A 15799-nucleotide genomic window follows, 5' to 3' on the forward strand; every position below is an offset into this window, starting at 1 on the left:
GACTCATATGTGAGGTTGCTGTTTGTGGACTTCAGCTCTGCCTTCAACACCATTGTGCCGCAGCGACTCATCTGCAAACTCGACGAGCTGGGCCTCAGTACCTCCCTCTGCAACTGGATACTGGACTTCCTCTGTCAGAGGCCTCAGGTGGTGCGTGTTGGCGACAAAATCTCCGCCAGCATCACGCTGAGCACGGGGGCCCCCCAGGGCTGCGTGCTCAGTCCATTACTCTTCACCCTGCTGACGCATGACTGCACTGCGACCTACAGCGACAACCGCATAGTGAAGTTTGCTGACGACACGACTCTGGTGGGTCTCATCACAAAGGGCGACGAGACTCGGTACAGGTCGGAGGTTGACCTTCTGACCACGTGGTGCAGGGACAACAACTTCCTGCTGAACGTTAATAAGACCAAGGAAATCATTGTTGACTTCCGGAAGGGTCACACAACACACCTGCCGTTGATCATCGATGGTGCTGTGGTGGAGAGGGTGAGCTGCACCAAGTTCCTGGGGGTGCACATCAGTGAGGACCTCTCCTGGTCCGCAAACACCTCGTCACTGGCAAAGAAAGCTCAGCGCCGCCTGTACTTCCTGCGGAAGCTCAGGCGTGCATGTGCTCCTCAGGCAGTCCTGTCTACATTCTACCGTGGCACTATTGAGAGCGTCATCACCAGTTGCATCGCTGTCTGGGGTGGTAACTGCACTGAACAGAACTTGAAGGCCCTGCATCGCATAGTGAATACGGCTGGTAAGATTATTGGTGCTTCGCTCCCCTCCCTGAAGGACATTTACACCTCCCATCTCGCCCGTAAGGCAACCTCGATTGCCAGAGATGTGAGTCACCCGGCTCACTCTTTGTTTGACCTTCTGCCCTCTGGGAAGAGGTACAGGAGCCTGCGCTCCCGCACCACCAGACTTGCCAACAGCTTCTTTCCCCAGGCTGTTAGGGCCCTGAACTCGCTACCCCCCTCTGCGTAGCGTGTGGCACTGTTGCGCTATTTTCGGGAATGTCTGCTGTACGCGCACTTGCTGCTTTTTTTTTTCTGCTCCTCTTATTTATTTATTTATTGTTGTGTTATTTATTCATTATTTATTCAGCACGCTTTTGTTATACTTGTTACTTGTTTGTCTGTTGTGAGCCATGTCTTGTCACCGTGGGACAGGGGGGAACGAAATTTCGGTTTCTTTGTGTGTCTTTGGCATGTGGAGAAATTGACAATAAAGCTGACTTTGACTTTGACTTTGACTTTACCTAATCCTAACTCGCCTGTGACACCTCCAGTGCGCCCCCACACGTTTCCCGTTTCCATCGAGCTCCTGTTACGTCTGTGTGCTGTCCCCTAAACTGGTCCTATCCCAGCCCTAATACTAACCTATCCCCCAACCTAACCTAACCCCTAACACTAACCCTAATCCTAACCCTAAACCTAAACCTAACCCTAACCCTAAAACTAACCCTAACCCTAACCCCTGCCCTAACCCTAACCCTAACCTGACCCCATTTCCCGATAAGACAAAAACGTCAACCTGCAAGTTAAAATTTGAAAATAAACAAGTCAAAATTTGAACGTAAACACAAATTTGAACAATAATTACAAATAAGCACTATTTGAGACCAAAAGGCAGTTAAAAGTAAATACTTACCTCAAATAAAACCAAAATACTCACCCAAAACAAAAAAATGTGCATACCTATCAAATTTGAATATAAACAATTGCAAATAACCATTATTTGGGACAAAAAAAGCAAAAAAAGCAGTTAAAAGTAAACACTTACCTTAATTAAAACCATAATACTTACCCAAAACAAAAATATACTTACCTATTCCGGAGATCACAAATCCACGCCCAATCGGTGCCTGCAAGAAAACAAGTTACTATGCTAAAGAAACAAGCGCAAATAGCTGGCTCCGCCCACTTCGAGGAGTGTACATAAGCACCGTTCGGAGCAGGAGCTCTCAGTCTCGATGCGGCCGTGGAGGAAAAAGCAGCTCCCCATGTGATGAAACTAATCTAAATTTAGATGCAATTCCTGTGTGCCAGACCTGAAGAAGGCACAAAAGATGCCGAAATGTTGTCGATGGCCACACAGATGAACAAAATTTAGCGCAAAATGACGCCGGTACAAAACCAATTGGAAACAAATAGTAATTTACCCACGCTCTACCCAGATAGGAGAGCGCATGGATGCCGCACAGAGCAAGATGCTCTCGCTCCACCCAGATAGGGGAGTTGATGAAATAGGTGCGAGGTACGAATATTTAGTTGAACGCAAGCGCAGCTGACAATCTTACATGCCAAATCGAGACTCACTTATTAATTATATAACAAAGGCGACCGGATAGGTAAAGTGCAATCAAAAACAAACATACAATAAGCACAAACACGTGTTCAAGGTCAAAAACGATCTTTATTAAGCCCTAATTAGTCCTGGCCAGCATGGCGGGTGCGGCCGCAACGGGCAGGATGCCTGGGGTGCGGGCCAGGATGGTAGGACCGTGCCTTTGTTCCTCTCCTTCGGGGGAGGAACTCTTTACCTAATCCTAACTCGCCTGTGCCACCTCCAGTGCGCCCCCCCCCCACGTTTCCGGTTTCCATCGAGCTCCTGTTACGTCTGTGTGCTGTCCCCTAAACTGGTCCTATCCCAGCCCTAATCCTAACCTATCCCCCATCATAACCTAACCCCTAACCCTAACCCTAACCCTAATCCTAACCCTAAACCTAACCCTAACCCTAACCTGACCCCATTTCCCGATAAGACAAAAACGTCAACCTGCAAGTTAAAATTTGAAAATAAACAAGTCAAAATTTGAACGTAAACACAAATTTGAACAATAATTGCAAATAAGCACTATTTGAGACCAAAAGGCAGTTAAAAGTAAATACCTCAAATAAAACCACAATTCAACATTCAAGATTCAAGAGTTTTTTATTCGCCATGTTTGAGCGTGCCAAACAAGGAATTTGAATTCGGTAAATCATAGCCTCTGTTCAACATTTAGGTGACTAACAACAACACTCAGCACATGTGAAGAACGAAAGATATTCTCAAACATCCCCTGATCTTAAACTCCCAAGAGGGCAAGGAAAAACTCAAAACTCCAGCTAGGGGAAATGAGAAACCTTGAGAAAAGACCAGAGATGGGAGGGTCCCTCTTCTAGGATGACCAGGCTGCAATGGATGCAGAGAGGACACATAGTACAAACAGTGTAAACAAAAAAGGTGTGGAAAGCAGGATGTTATTGCACAGTAATGACTCTGAGACTCTAAGAGTGGTGTGAGTTCATCAGAGCGACAGCCTGGGGGAAGAAGCTGTCTCTGTGTCTGCTGGTTTTAGTGTACAGAGCTCTATAACGGCGTCCGGAGGGGAGTAGTTCAAACAGGCTGCAACCTGGGTGCGAAGGGTCTGTTGAGATGTTACTTGCACGTTTCCTGGTCCTGGACAGGTACAAGTCTTGGATATATGGGAGGTTGATTCCAATTATCTTTTCTGCAGTCCTTACTGTCCGTTGCAGTCTGTGCTTGTCTTGTTTGGAGGCCGATCCAAACCAGACAGTGATGGAGGTGCAGAAGACAGACTGGATGATGGCAGTGTAGAAGGTCTTCAGCAGCTCCCGCGGCAGGTTGAACTTCTTGAGCTGTCTCAGGAAGTACAGCCTCTGCTGGGCCTTCTTCCGGACAGAGTCTATGTGGCCGGTCCATTTCAGGTCCCGAGAGATTGTGGTTCCCAGGAAGTTGAAGGTGTCTGATGAGAGAATAGTATTACTGCGGATAGTGAGGGGTGAAAGTGGTGAAGGGCCTCGCCTGAAGTCCACTGTCATCTCCACGGTCTTGAGCGGGTTCATGTCCAGGTGGTTTTGGCTGCACCAGTGGACCAGCCGCTCCACCTCCTGTCTGTACGCAGTCTCATCACCGTTCTGGATCAGTCCGATGAGAGTGGTGTTGTCTGCATACTTCAGGAGCTTCACAGAAGAGTCACTTGCGGAGAAATCATTGGTGTAGAGGGAGAAGAGCAGTGGGGAGAGGATGCACCCCTGAGGGGCTCCAGTGTTGGTGGTCAGAGTGTCAGATGTGATGCTCCCCAGCCTCACACGCTGTCTCCTGTTGGTCAGGAAGCTGGTGATCCACTGACAGGTGGAGGCAGGCACCGCGAGCTGGATGAGCTTCTGTTGGAGGACGTCAGGAGCGATGGTGTTGAACGCCGAGCTGAAGTCCACAAACAGGATCCTGGCGTACTTTCCTGGGGTGTCCAGGTGTTGCAGGATGTAGTGCAGTCCCATGTTGACCGCATCATCCACCAACCTGTTTGCCCGGTACGCAAACTGGAGGGGGTCCAGCAGGGGGCCCGTGACATCCTTCAGGTGCAGCTGGCGCCCACCTTTGCACGGATCTTCAATCGTTCCCTGGAGCTGTGTGAGGTGCCCGCGTGCTTCAAGAGCTCCACCATCGTTCCAGTGGGCAAGAAGCCCGCCATCACAGGTCTGAATGACTATAGACCTGTTGCACTGACATCTGTGGTCATGAAATCTTTCGAGAGGTTAGTGCTGAACCACAAATCCACGCCCAATCGGTGCCTGCAAGAAAACAAGTTACTATGCTAAAGAAACAAGCGCAAATCGCTGGCTCCGCCCACTTGGAGGAGTGTATATAAGCACCGTTCGGAGCAGGAGCTCTCAGTCTCGATGCGGCCGTGGAGGAGGAAGCAGCTCCCCATGTGATGAAACTAAACTAAATTTAGATGCAATTCCTGTGTGCCAGACCTGAAGAAGGCACAAAAGATGCCGAAACGTTGTCGATGGCCACACAGATGAACAAAATTTAGCGCAAAATGACGCCGGTACAAAACCAATTGGAAACAAATACTAATTTACCCACGCTCTACCCAGATAGGAGAGCGCATGGATGCCGCACAGAGCAAGATGCTCTCGCTCCACCCAGATAGGGGAGTCGATGAATTAGGTGCGAGGTACGAATATTTAGTTGAACGCAAGCGCAGCTGTCAATCTTACATGCCAAATCGAGACTCACTTATTAATTATATAACAAAGGTGACCGGATAGGTAAAGTGCAATCAAAAACAAGCATACAATAAGCACAAACACGTGTTCAAGGTCAAAAACGATCTTTATTAAGCCCTAATTAGTCCTGGCCAGCATGGCGGGTGCGGCCGCAACGGGCAGGGTGCTCTGGAGCTAGTTGTGGGGTGCGGGCCAGGATGGTAGGACCGTGCCTTTGTTCCTCTCCTTCGGGGGAGGAACTCTTTACCTAATCCTAACTCGCCTGTGCCACCTCCAGTGCGCCCCCCCACGTTTCCGGTTTCCATCGAGCTCCTGTTACGTCTGTGTGCTGTCCCCTAAACTGGTCCTATCCCAGCCCTAATACTAACCTATCCCCCATCCTAACTTAACCCCTAACCCTAACCCCAATCCTAACCCTAACCCTAACCCTAACCCTAACCCTAACCCTAACCTGACCCCATTTCCCGATAAGACAAAAACGTCAACCTGCAAGTTAAAATTTGAAAATAAACAAGTCAAAATTTGAACGTAAACACAAATTTGAACAATAATTGCAAATAAGCACTATTTGAGACCAAAAGGCAGTTAAAAGTAAATACTTACCTCAAATAAAACCACAATACTCACCCAAAACAAAAAAAATGTGCATACCTATCAAATTTGAATGTAAACAATTGCAAATAAGCATTATTTGGGAGAAAAAAAAAGCAAAAAAAGCAGTTAAAAGTAAACACTTGCCTTAATTAAAACCATAATACTTACCCAAAACAAAAATATACTTACCTATTCCGGAGATCACAAATCCACGCCCAATCGGTGCCTGCAAGAAAACAAGTTACTATGCTAAAGAAACAAGCGCAAATTGCTGGCTCCGCCCACTTGGAGGAGTGTATATAAGCACCGTTCGGAGCAGGAGCTCTCAGTCTCGATGCGGCCGTGGAGGAGGAAGCAGCTCCCCATGTGATGAAACTAAACCAAATTTAGATGCAATTCCTGTGTGCCAGACCTGAAGAAGGCACAAAAGATGCCGAAACGTTGTCGATGGCCACACAGATGAACAAAATTTAGCGCAAAATGACGCCGGTACAAAACCAATTGGAAACAAATAGTGATTTACCCACGCTCTACCCAGATAGGAGAGCGCATGGATGCCGCACAGAGCAAGATGCTCTCGCTCCACCCAGATAGGGGAGTCGATGAATTAGGTGTGAGGTATGAATATTTAGTTGAACGCAAGCGCAGCTGTCAATCTTACATGCCAAATCGAGACTCACTTATTAATTATATAACAAAGGCGACCGGATAGGTAAAGTGCATTCAAAAACAAATATACAATAAGCACAAAAACGTGTTCAAGGTCAAAAACGATCTTTATTAAGCCCTAATTAGTCCTGGCCAGCATGGCGGGCGCGGCCGCAACGGGCAGGATGCTCTGGAGCTGGTTGTGGGGTGCGGGCCAGGATGGTAGGACCGTGCCTTTGTTCCTCTCCTTCGAGGGGGGAACTCTTTACCTAATCCTAACTAGCCTGTGCCACCTCCAGTGAGCCCCCCCCGCACGTTTCCGGTTTCCATCGATCTCCTGTTACGTCTGTGTGCTGTCCCCAAAACTGGTTCTATCCCAGCCCTAATCCTAACCTATCCCCCATCCTAACCTAACCCCTAACCCTAACCCTAATCCTAACCCTAAACCTAACCCTAACCCTAACCCTAACCTTAACCCTAACCCTAACCCTAACCTGACCCCATTTCCCGATAAGACAAAAACGTCAACCTGCAAGTTAAATTTTGAAAATAAACAAGTCAAAATTTGAACGTAAACACAAATTTGAACAATAATTGCAAATAAGCACTATTTGAGACCAAAAGGCAGTTAAAAGTAAATACCTCAAATAAAACCACAATACTCACCTAAAACAAAAAAATGTGCATACCTATCAAATTTGAATGTAAACAATTGCAAATAAGCATTATTTGGGACAAAAACAGCAAAAAAAGCAGTTAAAAGTAAATACTTACCTTAATTAAAACCATAATACTTACCCAAAACAAAAATATACTTACCTATTCCGGAGATCACAAATCCACCCCCAATCGGTGCCTGCAAGAAAACAAGTTACTATGCTAAAGAAACAAGCGCAAATCGCTGGCTCCGCCCACTTGGAGGAGTGTACATAAGCACCGTTCGGAACAGGAGCTCTCAGTCTCGATGCGGCCGTGGAGGAGGAAGCAGCTCCACATGTGATGAAACTAAACTAAATTTAGATGCAAATCCTGTGTGCCAGACCTGAAGAAGGCACAAAAGATGCCGAAACGTTGTCGATGGCCACACAGATGAACAAAATTTAGCGCAAAATGACGCCGGTACAAAACCAATTGGAAATAAATAGTAATTTACCCACGCTCTGCCCAGATAGGAGAGCGTATGGATGCCGCACGGAGCAAGATGCTCTCGCTCCACCCAGATAGGGGAGTCGATGAATTAGGTGCGAGGTACGAATATTTAGTTGAACGCAAGCGCAGCTGTCAATCTTACATGCCAAATCGAGACTCACTTATTAATTATATATCAAAGGCGACCGGATAGGTAAAGTGCAATCAAAAACAAACATACAATAAGCACAAACACGTGTTCAAGGTCAAAAACGATCTTTATTAAGCCCTAATTAGTCCTGGCCAGCATGGCGGGCGCGGCCGCAACGGGCAAGATGCTCTGGAGCTGGTTGTGGGGTGCGGGCCAGGATGGTAGGACTGTGCCTTTGTTCCTCTCCTTCGGGGGAGGAACTCTTTACCTAATCAAAAACAAACAACAATTACAACACAAATACTTGTTTATTAAGCCCAATTTGGCCTGACCAGCATGGCTGGCGCAGCCACGACGGACAGGCAGCTCTGGGGCTGGTTGTGGGACGTGGGCGTGGATGGTAGGACCGTGCCTTTGCTCCTCTCCTTCGGGGGAGGAACTCCTTACATGATCCTAACTTGCCTGTGCCACCTCCACTGCCCCCCACGTTTCCAGTTTCCATTGAGCTCCTGTTACGTCTGTGCGCTGTCCCCTAAACCAATCCTACCCTAACCCTAACCTAACCCCAAACCCTAATCCTAACCCTAACCCCAACCCTAACCCTAATCCAAATCCCTCCCTGACTCCCAATATGAAAAAAAATCTCAACCTGTAAGTCAAAAATTGGAAATTAAGAAGTCAAAAATTTGAACATAAACACAAAATTGAATATAAACTAAAAAGTGGTTGGAAGTAAATATTTACACTATCAAAAAAACAATACTTACCTGATACAAACCTGAAACAAGGAAACACACAGTTATACTTACCTATGCCGAGATCACATATTCAAGCCCAATCGGTGCCTGCAAGAAAAGAAACAGAAATACACAAGAGCGAAAACAACAAGTTAATAAGCTAAAATAAGTAGATGGGAAATTATCCTTAACGAAACGCAAATTGCTGACATGAAACTATATAAGGACCGCTCAAAGCAGGAAACTCAGTCTCAATGCGGCCATGAAGGAGGAAACAGCTCCACATGCAATAAAACTAAATTTAGCTGCAATTCCCGTGTGCCAGACCTGAGGAAGGCACAAAAGATACCGAAACACGGAGGAAATAAAAGAGAGCGCAAACTAGCGCCGACAGGAAAACATTTAGACGCAAAATTATAATTTACCCGCGCTCTACCCAGATAGGAGAGCGCATGGATGCCGCACAGAGCAAGATGCTCTCGCTCCACCCAGATAGGGGAGTTGATGAATTAAGTGCGAGGTACGACTAATTTGAACGCAAGTACAGCTGTCAATCTATCATGCCAAGTCAAAACTCATTTATTACTCATATAAAAAAGGCGATCGGATAGGCAAAGTAAAATCAAAAACAAACAACAATTACAACACAAATACTTGTTTAATAAGCCCAATTTGGCCTGACCAGCATGGCTGGCGCAGCCACGACGGACAGGGTGCTCTGGGGCTGGTTGTGGGACGTGGGCGTGGTTGGTAGGACCGTGCCTTTGCTCCTCTCCTTCAGGGGAGGAACTCCTTACATAATCCTAACCCTAACCCTAACCCTAACCCTAACCCTAACCCTAACCTCTCCCCGCGGATTTGAATTCCGGCGGAAGTTCCGCCCATCGACGTCACGTCTGTCACGTGACCACAACGTGGCAGATGTCATATAGCAACCGCTGTTTTGTTTAGTAGATTTACAGTTGTTATGCATTGACATAATGCTGTGCACTCCAAATAGATTTAAATAAATTAAATAATTCTTCTGCCCACTCCCTTTTAAACAAGTTAACTCTCCCCGCGGATTTGAATTCCGGCGGAAGTTCCGCCCATCGACGTCACGTCTGTCACGTGACCACAACGTGGCAGATGACATATAGCAACCGCTGTTTTGTTTAGTAGATTTACAGTTGTTATGCATTGACATAATGGTGTGCACTCAAAATAGATTTAAATAAATTAAATATTTCTTCTGCCCACTCCCTTTTAAACAAGTTAACTCTGCCCACGGATTTTAATTTCGGCAGAAGTTCCGCCCATTGACGTCTTGTCTGCGTCACGTGACCACGACGTAGCGACGTCATATAGTAACCGCTGTTTTGATCAGCAGACTTAGTTATTACGCGTTGACATAATGGCGCACTGGTTAGTGTTAGATAAATTGTATATATATATGTTATCATGCGTTCTCTAATGAGTACCTATTAATAAGATTATTGCACAGAATGCTTACTGTTTCGCCTTGCAGACGTCCACCAGTCAACAAGTCAAACGATGCTGTCTGGAGCTTCCTGACCTTCTACACCTCTGGGAATCCAAGAAAGTTGTTGATAGCTCAATCTATTTTGTTGATGTCTGCACATGGCATTTTGTCCTTGCATTCTTTTCTCATGGCGTCTTGTCTGTGACTTCTTGTTTCACGTAGCATTTTGTCCTTGCATTTGTTTCTCATGGCATCTTGTCCGTGACTTCTTGGTTCACATAGAATCTTGTTTCTTCTCTAATGAGACAAAGCCCACGCCTTCTCCCCACCTATTAGGGGCAAGTCTCACATTGTGGGTAGGGCATTCCAAATAAAAAGAGCGAAGAGTGCAAACAGATTTTTAGTGTAGTCAGATTGCTGTAAATCTGAATGCACTCCTCGCGAGAAAAACCTCAATATTCTGCCTCACTTGTTTTGTCTGCAGATCCTTTTCTTTTATACATGTCCACCTCTTAAGCATGATGTTGTGGGTTCGACCCCTTATCAATGTTAGCATGGAGTGAGCTGAAGTGCATGGCGCTGAAGATTTGAATCTTTGAAATGCGCTGAGGTCTGACATATCAGGTAGAATGGTTTGCATCACGTTCAACAAAATATAGAAGCTTTCCCACTCTCATAAAAACGTCCTGTGTTCATCTACATATTTTCGTTTTGCTGTGCATCTTTTCCCTGCCATTTTGAGAGCCCAATTGACACTAATAGTTTACTGGAATGTGTTAGAGATTTGCTCACTCCAACTTATTTTGCAAGAACCACACGGGAGACAAGTAAGTCCTTTTGGACACCTGCAGGTGGAGAGTCCATTCATCGCTGTGCGTGCAGCGATGATCGAAATGGAGGTCTGACTCAGGCCTCGTGCAGGAGCATTTTTATTGAGAAAAACAGAGTGGGGGTTGAGAGTGGGGGTCAGAGTAGACAAATGGCCGAAGCCCCTGGCTGATCAAAGCACAGCAGGGGGTCCTTCACGATGTTGTGTGAACAAAACAACTTTGATTGCTTCCTCTGCAGCTAGTCAATCAGTTCAAAAGATCTTAGCACTTTGTTGTACTACTTTTGTTAAGACAAGACAGGCGAGTTTAATTATTACAGGTTACATTCCAACATAATCATAGGATCAAGATAACCTGGAAAACCCTAACAGAATGTGTTTGCCCATCCTACTTTGCGGAATTTCACCACATGCGCTTTTGACGAAAATACCAAATTGAACTCAAGTGAAGCCAACACGCACAACCCCCCCCCCCCCCCCCCCACACACACACACACAAATGTTGATATGAACATAAAAGAGCCGCATGAATCCAAGCAAAGAGCCGCATGCGGTTCGGGAGTTGCGGTTTGGCCAAACCTGTACTATACAACTTCATTTGTATAAAATTTTCACAACAGCTGTCACACAAACAAAGCGGGAAAAACCGAAGACGTGCGTGTTCCGCCCACGCTGGATTTATTTGCACCTTTGAAAAGACACCGTATTTCCGCAGATGTGGCAAAGAGTACTTTTGGGCATATGAGACGGAAGGATGTCCAAAGCATCACGTCACCTGCTCTGGTAGGCATGGTGGTGGGATGTTGAGGTCAACCGCTTTGGGGTTGGCTGAATCTTTGGTCGCAGGATGCCACACACTTGAAGACAGAAGCAGAAAAGCAGTGGTAAATGCAAAATGTACTCACCGGTGACTCCGATTTTTCCCCCCTGAAGAAATGGATGGACGGGTGGCCCCGGCTGGCCGTTTGGACTCTTGTTATTCTGACCCTTTTTAGTGCGCGTTTGGGGCAACGACCGTTTTTTGTGGCGCTCTCTTCTGGTTCAAGAGTGCCCTGCATGTGAATATGCCGAGTTCGACGTTCCTCCCAAACGCCACACTCCCTCGCTTTTCAGGGCTAAAAAAAAACGTGTTTTTCAAAACAATGAGTTGTAATTACCTTGTACGCTCTAGACGGTAAATTTTGCAAGCTGAAAACGAAAATATTTGTCTTGTTAGTCATCGTGTTACTAACCGCTGTGTTTTGTTTGCCAGCATTGCCGCTTTCCTACTTCCTGTTGCAAGCTACGCCCAAGGATTATAATTTTGCCGTGAGTTCCGCCCAATGACGTCATGTCCGTGTCACTTGACTGCAAGGTAATATTATCTAAAACTGTTTGTGCGATATTGTGTTGTTCTGTGCGGTATTGTGTTGTTCTGTGCGGTATTGTGTTGTTCTGTGCGGTGTCGTGTTGTTCAGTGCGGCGTGGTGTTGTTCAGTGTGGCGTGGTGTTGTTCAGTGTGTCATGGTGTTGTTCAGTGCGGCATGGTGTTGTTCAGTGTGGCATGGTGTTGTTCAGTGCGGCATGGTGTTGTTCAGTGTGGCATGGTGTTGTTCAGTGCGGCACGGTGTTTGTTGTTCAGTGCGCCATTGTGTTGTTCAGTGCGCCATTGTATTGTTCAGTGCAGCATGGATTTATTCAGTGCGGCATGGTGTTGTTCAGTGCGGCATGGATTTGTTCAGTGCGGCATGGTGTTGTTCAGTGCGGCATGGTGTTGTTTATTGCTGCATGGTGTTGTGCAGTGCGGCATTGTGTTGTTCAGTGCGGCATGGTGTTGTTCAGTGCGGCATGGTGTTGTTCAGTGCGGCATGGTGTTGTTCAGTGCGGCATGGTGTTGTTCAGTGCGGCATGGTGTTGTTCAGTGCGGGATGTTGTTGTTCAGTGTGGCATGGTGTTGTTCAGTGCGGCATGGTGTTGTTCAGTGCGGCATGGTGTTGTTCAGTGCGGCATGGTGTTGTTCAGTGCGGCGTCGTGTTGTTCAATGCGGCGTCGTGTTGTTCAGTGCGGCGTCGTGTTGTTCAGTGTGGCGTTGTGTTGTTCAGTGTGGCGTCGTGTTGTTCAGTGTGGCATGGTGTTGTTCAGTGTGGCATGGTGTTGTTCAGTGCGGGATGGTGTTGTTCAGTGCGGGATGGTGTTGTTCAGTGCGGCATGGTGTTGTTCAGTGTGGCATGGTGTTGTTCAGTGCGGCATGGTGTTGTTCATTGCGGCATGGTGTTGTTCATTGCGGCATGGTGTTGTTCAGTGCGGGATGGTGTTGTTCAGTGCGGCATGGTGTTGTTCATTGCGGCATTGTGTTGTTCATTGCGGCAAGGTGTTCAGTGCGGCAAGGTGTTGTTCAGTGCGGCAAGGTGTTGTTCAGTGCGGCACCCTGTTGTTCAGTGCGGCATGGTGTTGTTCAGTGCGGCATGGTGTTGTTCAGTGCGGCATGGTGTTGTTCAGTGCGGCATGGTGTTGTTCAGTGCGGCATGGTGTTGTTCAGTGCGGCATGGTGTTGTTCAGTGCGGCATGGTGTTGTTCAGTGCGGCATGGTGTTGTTCAGTGTGGCATGGTGTTGTTCAGTGCGGCATGGTGTTGTTCAGTGCGGCATGGTGTTGTTCAGTGCGGCATGGTGTTGTTCAGTGCGGGATGGTGTTCAGTGCGGGATGGTGCTGTTCAGTCCGGGATGGTGTTGTTCAGTGGGGCATGGTGTTGTTCATTGCGGCAAGGTGTTGTTCAGTGCAGCAAAGTGTTGTTCAGTGCGGCAAGGTGTTGTTCAGTGCGGCATGGTGTTGTTCAGTGCGGCATGGTGTTGTTCAGTGCGGCATGGTGTTGTTCAGTGCGGCATGGTGTTCATTGCTGTATTGTGTTGTTCACTGCGGTATCGTGTTTTTCAGTCCAGTATCGTTGTGTTGTTCGTATTGTTTTGTGTTGTTCGTAATGTGTTGTGTTGTTCGTATTCATATTGTGTTGTTCATATTGTTTTGAGTTGTTCGTATTGTGTTGTGTTGTTCGTATTGTGTTGCCTCTAACACTTGGCCTCTAACACTTAACTTCTATAACTTAGCCTCTAGCACCTAGAAGGTGAATAAATAGGAAGGAAGGACTCACCGGTGACGTCTTCACCCACGTCCAAGCGTTGTACTTTGTATTTTCATCCTTCTGACAGTGGAAAACATATAGCCAACAAATACAGTGGAACCTAAACGAATGAAAGAAAACTATCATTTGGCCACAACCAACATTCACAGATATAACACAATGTGACGTGCGGGGTTGAGGTCAAAGGTTGAGTGAAGGGCCCTCGTTTTAAACTACTTTTTAGAAAATGAGTGGGAACAAGTAAGACATATTTAATTTATTTAATGGGAAGTAGTAAGAGCTATTTAATTTATTGTATGTATTGTAATCTATTGTATTGTATTCTGTTGTATTCTTTTGGATTGTATTCACACTAACCCCACTAAAACTTCAGCCCACAAAAACTAGCCTCTGGCACTTAGCCTCTAACACTTAGCCTTTAACACTTAGCCTTTAACACTTAGCCTAGAAGGTGAATAAATAGGGTTAAAGGTTGAGTGATGGGCCCTCGTTTTAAACTACTTTTTTGAAAAGGCGTGGGAACAAGTAAGACATATTTAATTTATTTGATGGGAAGTAGTAAGAGTTATTAAATTTATTTAATCTACTTTTCTTCCCAGGCAAAAGTTGATGTGCTGCAATTCCAAATTATCAAAGTGAATGAAGGAATGAAGTCCTTTAAATTATGATTTTGTATAAATACTAGGCATAAACACAAAATCTACGGCACAAAATGGGCAGACTTTACTTGTTTGAAAAGGACTGGTTACAAGAGAGACTTTTTAAATGTATTTAATGGGAAGAAGACTTATTTAGTTTAATTGGTCTATTTTTGTTCCCTGGCAAAATTCGATTTGCTGCAATTCCAAATTTCCAAAGTGAATGAAGAAATGAAGTCGTTTAAATTATGATTTTGTATAAATACGAGGCATAGACACAACATCTACGGCACAAAATGGGCAGACTTTACTTGTTTGAAGAGGCCTGGTTACAAGACAGACTTTTCTCATTTATTTAATGGGAAGAAGACTTATTTAGTTTATTTAATCTATTTTTGTTCCCTGGCAAAATTGGATTTGCTGAAGTTGTATTTTGCCAAATCTTGACTTGAGACCTGATAGGAAGTATTAAACGCTTAGTTAAACTCCTGGTGGTGCCAGGCGGCGTGCGCGAGTGTGCTGGCCGCTGGAAGTGGAATGAGCCTCCGCGATCTCCTCCGCGGTGCTTATAAACATCGGATACGCTCGGCGGGAGCTTATTTCGGCCACTTGGCGCGTGCGCACGGCCTCCCGATGGAACCGGGCGGCGTGCACAAGTGTGCTGGCCGCTGGAAGTGCAATGAGGCTCCGCAAAATAAGCTCCCGCCTAGCGGATCGGCTGTTTATAAGCACCGCGGAGGAGATCGCAGAGCCTCATTGCACTTCCAGCGGCCAGCACACTCGCGCACGCCGCCCGGAACAACCGGGAGGCCGTGCACATGCGCCAAGTGGCCGAAATAAGCTCCCGCCTAGCGGATCGGCTGTTTATAAGCACCGCGGAGGAGATCGCGGAGCCTCATTCCACTTCCAGCGGCCGGCGAACTCACGCATGCCGCCCTGAACAACCGGGAGGCCGTGCGAACGCTCGAAGTGGCCGGAAATAGCTCCATGCCGAGCGGATCGGCTGTTTCTAAGCACCGCGGAGGAGATCGCGGAGCCTCATTCCACTTCCAGCGGCCAGCACACTAGCGCGCGCCGCCGGTGACTGACCAGCTTCATTCGGTACCTTGCACGGCCCGCTTCTCCCCCCGCACGGACTTCCAAGCGCTCGGGGAGACGTCTGGAAGCCGTTGGAGCGGGGAAATACCTCCCTCTGGCGGACACGGCGAGAAACTAAACCACCTCTCGCACTTAGCGCACACTTGCATTGCTCCGCGTCCGATGACACTTTGTGCGGGCAAACGGCGGGAGTAACTCTAACTCTCTTAAGGTAGGCTCACTTGAAGTCTTTTAACGGTTAGTGGAAGCGAGCGGGACCACCGGGAGGCCGTGCGCACGCGCCGGCTGGCCGGAAATAGCTCCAAGCCGCGCGGATTGGCTGTTTACAAGCACCGCGGATGAGATCGCAGAGCCTCATTCGACTTACAGCGGCCAG

The sequence above is a fragment of the Syngnathus scovelli genome, chromosome 15, assembly GCF_024217435.2.
Source record: "Syngnathus scovelli strain Florida chromosome 15, RoL_Ssco_1.2, whole genome shotgun sequence".
NCBI classification, from domain to species: domain Eukaryota; kingdom Metazoa; phylum Chordata; class Actinopteri; order Syngnathiformes; family Syngnathidae; genus Syngnathus; species Syngnathus scovelli.